This window comes from Lissotriton vulgaris, chromosome 7 (assembly GCF_964263255.1).
Source record: "Lissotriton vulgaris chromosome 7, aLisVul1.2, whole genome shotgun sequence".
Taxonomy (NCBI): Eukaryota; Metazoa; Chordata; class Amphibia; order Caudata; family Salamandridae; genus Lissotriton; species Lissotriton vulgaris.
Genome location: NC_141695.1, coordinates 13,946,659 through 13,953,557, shown reverse-complemented (window position 1 = coordinate 13,953,557; position 6,899 = coordinate 13,946,659).

Below are 6,899 nucleotides of genomic sequence, written 5' to 3'. Positions count from 1 at the left end.
AAACACATTGTCATTTACAATGCCGATAGCTTAAGCTTGCGTAAATGCAAGACCTATTGCATTGCAAATGCTTGTTATACAGGTGAACACCATCTGGCCAAAGGGCTCTACTCATTAGTACCAGTTTAACATCGGAATACAGCTATAAGCTACAGAAAGCGGTCCACTCAACCATTGCAAATTGGCTTCCAATGCGCGGCAACACGTGTTGCCGTGTTTTTTTACTAACTATGTGCTAAAAACTATTTATTTTCCTTAAAATCTGAGGTTTATGCGCATATTATTGAGTATTGTGGCAAATGCGGAAAATCCATAATTATTTGGGAAACACCACCCCTGCAACATCGCATAATTCCAGTGGCACTGATTATTGTATGTATTGTCAATTTCTAAAACGCTCATTCCGTCCAGGAACAACAGCTTCAAATCAATTATATAAAACAGCTAAAAAGTGTTACTACGTGTCTTTTCGTTCTCCTTTACGATCCACGTGGCCCACTGAAACATCAACCAAAACAGCAACAACAGTTTTATGATTGACACCTCTGAAGTTATGAAGGATGGCTGCCAGCAAGTGACTTAAATCCGGATTGAATGCTATAAAACGAGTGTTTCCTGTAAAGGACTTGAGCACATGTACATTGGTTTCAGAAACGGACGAGCATCATCCATCTTCTTTTTAGCCAGACTACTGCAAACAATTTAGAGCCATTTTGGTGAACTAGACATATTAAAATGAATTATAGAAGCCCGTATTGATTTGTTGAACATGATTTAAAAATCTTAACAAACACTGCAAAATCCGCACAGAGACCCCACAATGGACGCATGCAACTAGACATCTTAATTTAACAACTAGGCAGATATTAAACAGCATTAATAGCCATGCACTTAATAGATCAATTCCCACTGTTTGTGTAATGTGGAAATAAAAAAGGCTTATTAAAGGACAAGCTTTCCGTGGTTTGGGCTAATTATTTATAAACGGCTTCTGAGTACTAATTTAGTGGGGAATGTGACACTGAGACGCAGGTACTGCGTGAACTTTCCCTACCTCAGTGCCAAGAGCACACCCCTCAGCCTAAAAAACGGGAACCGCTGAGAGGGTGGTGTTGTACTCTCGGTTGATTTGCGACTAGGTTTGGCGCCACTACCTGACGGCAGTTTCTCCGTTTATGGAGTATTTGAGAGAAAGCGCGAAGCCCACTGACCAGAGCTGGGAACCTCCCTGGGCTGGCTTCAGAGCACGGGATCATGTGCTCCGGGGCTGAAAGAGAAAGCAAAGCAAGAGTATGTGTGTGCACACAAAGCGCAGCAACTGGTATGTACGTGGCTCGGAGTGAATCATGTGCCATATAAAATAATAAGTAGGGAAAACAAAAAAGCTAAGTAAAATACCTTTTCCACAATGCACTGGTGATGTCAGCAGCTGACTTGGAGGACTCAGCGCGCACCATCCGTGCAGCGCAAGTCCTTTGGAAACACGACGGATTCTGGAAAACGACTCTGCACACGGGTTTCTCAGCAAGAAAGGCACGCCAAGGATGCCTGCTTGTGCCCCGGGGGGACCGCAGAGTGCGCTCTGATAGAGAAGCAGACTATTCAGTCCCTGCTTGTACCTCAGGGGGACTGTAAAGTGCATGCAATGCTGAAACAGCATGTGGCCCAAAAACAAAACTGAAGCGTAGCAACGGTGACTCGAGTGCCATGCTAAGTGCTCCCTCGGTGTCAGCGTAAAATACAGCAGTGTCTCCAGGTAGATTTGAACAGCAGCGCTGCTGAGGCCGCAAGCCAGAAAAAACAGGCCTAATCCTACTAAAAAATAGCCCAAATTACGGTTGACATCAAAGTCTTTGTTAAACAGCCACGGAGGACGTTTTATGAGGATTGAGTGCCTTCCATCCGGGGAGCATAATTACATTTTGCTTTCCGTGGCTGTTTAACAAAGACTTCGGACATGATTTGAAAACCACAACTTGCAGGATATTGTTGGTCCCTGAATTGCTTCAGGCAACCACTAGCCTCAAATTCAAGAGGTAACCTTGATGGATTCTACCCCCCGTTTGGGCTGTCTACAACACCCTAGCCTAGAAGAAGACTCGCTGTGACATCAATGAATTAGGCTGTTGTCAGGGTCAAAACGTCGGCTCAGCTACAATAAGTCTCTTGGTCTAGAATAATGAGCAGGCTTGCCTTATACTGGAGACATTGATTTATTTTGTTCTGACCATTTTTCCGCATTTGTATATCTAGTTTGATCGTTTTGTAAATATTTTATTCTTGCACCTGTATATAATGCTTTCACATCACCACAGTCACTGAGCACTCACTTCACTGTAATATATGTCACTTTTTGTCTTGACAGCCTTAAAAGTTAAAATAAACATTCTGATTGCAATTTTCACTAAAAAGTGAAACTGACATTCGATGAAGTGAATTTCTTTGCACAATTTTTTGGTTTAGGTTTGTGTTCAGCTATTATCAAAGTTGAATGATACTTTTGCGATTGTTTGTGCCTTAGTGAAGAAATCATTTGTTTACCCAACAGAACCGCTGTAGCTTTTCTGATAAATACCCAGGTTCTGAGGGACACAGGGTCACCCCGTTGTATTTGTACAATAGTTGCAAATTATAGCAGTAAGATGGTGTAAACATTAATATGCATAATATAGAACCATAACCTCTTAAATGTGGAAGTAATGGCCACTCTGTGCTCCATACTCCTGTCTTAGTTCGAATAATGTAAAGGTCACATCCTGACCATGATGTAAAGCTCTTACGGTCTGAAGCATCTCACTTTTTTTTAAGTAGGCTCCATCACTATTTTAGATCATGGAGGTCGCTATATTTCTTCCTGTGCAGAATCATTTTCATATCTGCCATTTGATACTGATGTCGTCTGACCGTATTTTTCTGATAATAATTAATGTATTAGGTTGTCCGACTGATGACATATATATTACACATGCTCTAACATATGTCTGGGTTAAGTGTCTACCTACCACCGTATCTAGATCACACAAGAACAAAAGTCAAAATAGTTTAGTCTGAATTGATATTCTCTTATATCAGAAGTTACCTTCTCAGATAAGATTTAGTATATAAAGACCACCATTTTACCACTTATGAGAGAGGCCCTTCACTCGAGACTCTCCCCGAAGATAGTCTCACCTACTGCCAGCGCACTTGAAGATGCAACATCTCACTCAGTGCAGATAAAGCCAAGTCCAGGAGGAAGGCTGCTACTGCAGCATATGCGTGCCCTTCGCCGGGAACACAGCCTCCACGCCTCCACTGATAACAACAGCCTTTGCTGTCAAAAAGGTATGCAGTGCTTTGCATCTCTCTAAGAAACTCCAGACTGCAAGTTGCTCTGCTTTTATGCGCTTTTAGTGCGGTGCATAGAAAGAGATTTTAGAATATTTGGTTTTAGATGACATGTAAATTATGTTAGAAATTTCTCTTTTATTCGTGTTGCCCATAACTTGCCTTCCTGCTGTTTTTATGATATGCTGTGTAGTTGTTTTAAGATTACTAAGAAACAAGTTGTTCCTGTTCTAATACATGCTTTCATTTAACACCTTCGGTGCTCATGACAAGCTCAGCTTGTCATGAGTCACAGTGGAGCTGTGCTTATGACGAGCTGGGCTTGTCACGAGCACAGCGGCGCTGCGCCCCCCTCCCATCCCCTGCACCACAGGGGAATTACCCCTGCAGCAATTGGGCTAAGTGTACATTCATTTTAGTACAGTACATCTGTGATAATGTGAACACCAAAACTGGTTTGTTTCTGTTACCACAGTGCCCCTAATCCCTTTATAGGGAACCCAAAATCAATAACTCTGTTTACAAAGTGTTCTGAGGGGCTACAATAACCTGTCTTTCACATTTAATACTGGTGTATCGAGCTGAGTTCACTGTTGTTACCCGTGGGTAGGAAAGCAACCATTGTAGCACAACATCCAGCACCCAGGAAGCGGTACTAATACTAGGCATTTTTGACAACTCGAGGATTGAGGGTGGTGTGGCTTGCATGGATCCCTGGAAGTGTTGCTACCGAGAATACCCACTAAAAGTCCATACTATGTGCCTTAGAACCAAATTTCACCATACTTTCTAGAGATCAGCAGTAGTATTTCAGCCTGAGGTTGGCCAGCACACTGGCAAATCTATCAGCCTTGGGTATTTGTGGCACCTAAATGCCCAGTGGTACCATGGTGGGGTCTCTTGGGTGATCCCCTTTAAGTTCCTACCCAGAAGGCCCTGCAAAGGTCTATAAAACCCGATGTCATCTCAATTCTCATGGGTGATATGACCCTATGGTCAATTGCACCTTTCTTACACAGCAAGCACCCGAATTTGGTATGGATACCTTTAGGAGAAAAAGTCATGAAGATGTCCTAAAGACCCTAAGGCCCGATTTCCTTTTGTGCCAGACGAATAAACACCCCCCATCCTCACCATACCCTCCTCCAGTGTGAAGTTATTTTTTGGGCTATTTGGGGAAGTTAGGCCTCCATAACGTTTCGTCCACAGAAGCTATTCACGCCAAATTTGTGTCCTTTTTTTTCAGTATCCTGTGGATTCTAAAAGTACCCACGGTTTGTGGATTTCCCTTGGAGGGGCCCGAGAAATAGCCAAAGATAGCAAAATTTTGTTTGGAGGGGATGGTGCCTGTTTTTTTCCTGCAAATGCCAATCAACGACAGGTTTGCAGTGCTGAAATCACTATTTCTCCAGCTAATAGGAAAGGCAAACTTGCTTCTGAATTTTTTTTTACCAGTTTTGGCATTCTACTGGGAGATAGCCCATTTTTCCTATTTTTTGTGATTTAAACCTCCTTCTAGTTTGTGGAAGAAACTGGTGTGAAACCCAGGGTGCAACCCAGTAAGCTATACATTGCTGAAACCTAAATAAAATTCTGAATTCAGCAAGGGGTATTTGTGTAGATACTTCATGGTTTTCCCCAAGAAAATAAGTTTGAAATAAAAATTAGTAGGAAAAAAACCCATTTGTGACAATGTTTTCATTTGTAGCTTTTCGTCATGATGGGCGATGTACAAAATCAGTATACCATTACATCTACTAGACCATTCTGCTTGCAGGCACATAAAGGGTTTTGGGGTTTTCCAAGAACCGGGGTACCCAAGCCCTTGTCTCCTAAAACCCCAGGGCCAAACACTGAGCTGCACCTTGCAATGGTTTTTCATTGTGTACAGCAATTCATATGGAAAAATATAAATAGTGAAAAATAGGTATCAAGGAAACCTATGTATTTTTTCCGAAATAGGCACAACTTATTGAGTTTAGAGGCAGTGGTTATTTGGACATCTCAAAATGTGTGGGTACCCATGCTAATGTCAATTAAAGGGCATTTCTCTAAATGACTTCTGTTTTACATTTGGAAGGCGCAAATGCAGAGAAATACTATTGGTAATGTCACTTGCTCTACTATTCTGTGTTCCTCTAAGTCTCCCAATCAAAGTGGCACTTCACTTGTGTGGGCAGGCCTAATGGCCTTGACAGGAAACGGGACAAGACACAACATATACACATCACATTTTTCCATTGAAAACTGACCCTTTTTTATGTAATGTGCATAGCTGTGGATTGAAGGCCTTCGCTCTCTCGGCATCTTGGGAAATTCAGCAAGCCTGGACATTTGTGAAAACTAGACACCTAGAGGCATTCAGGATTGGGTGACTTGCGTGGCTCTTACTTGGTTGTGTTACCCAGAATCCTTTGCAAACCTCAATCTTTGACTAAAAAATACCTTTTCCTCACATTTCTGTGAAGGAAAGTTCTGGATTCTATGGGGAGCCACAAATTTCCTTCCACCCAGCATTCCCCCAAGTCTTCTGATAAAAATAGCACCTCACTTGTGTGGGTAGGCCTAATTACTGCAACAGGAAACGGCCCAAAACGTAACATGGTCACATCACAATTTTTTACCGAAAACTGACCCTTTTTTTTGCAATGCGCCTAGCTGTGGATTTTGGGCCTTTGCTCAGCGTGCACATAGGGAACTGTGAGGAAGAGCCTGCCTGGACTCCAGAACTGGGACACTTTCCCCATTACCATTCCCTGTCTCCTCTCCTGTATTCACAGAACTCCTCCGAAGACTGCTGGGTACCCGAGGAGTGCTGGTCCTTTAAGACGACAGGCTTCCCAGTCCAGCTGTTGGGGTCACGTGCTGCCGAGAGCTTCAAAGTGGAAGCCGGGAGAGACAGTGGGCGTTCACTGGGACCAACGGACGGAGAACGCCAGGAGAGGACGCTTGCTCGGACATACTCGGTGTTTCCTTGGGACAAAGCAGGAAGTCTTCAGGAGGAGTGCGAAGAGCCGCCAACCGAGGAAAAGAACCGGAGCAGAACGGTACCGGACGACGGGACAGACGGGCAGCCAGACCCTACCTGGCAACGCGACAACTCGAGCCACAGCCCTGGAGGGACGTGGCTCCACAAGGTACGGGGACGTATTTCCTCAGTGTGTGGGCGTGCATTAGAGGGCTCTAGAGGGGGAGTAAAAACGGGAGACCAAGAGCCAGGCCCATCTTCAGCGTAATATCGCGCAGAGCAGAGCATGAAACACTGATGACGGTAAAGGTGGCAATTCCCTACACTTCCCTGCTTCCCTGCGCAAAAAGCTGTAGAGTTCAAGACAACCCTTACAGGGTTCTTTTGTTTCTTTTCCTTTATGGTCTCAACGGGCGAAGGACGACGAGGTTCCTAGAAGCATAGGAGACCGGGTGAAGCCGTACCACAACTACCAGAATCCCTTACACCGGAAGTGTGCATCTCCTTCTGTTTTCAGGACTCTTTTGTTTAACCCCTTCCATGCTCATGACGAGCTCAGCTCGTCATGAGGCACAGTTGAGCTGTGCTGATGACGAGCTGAGCT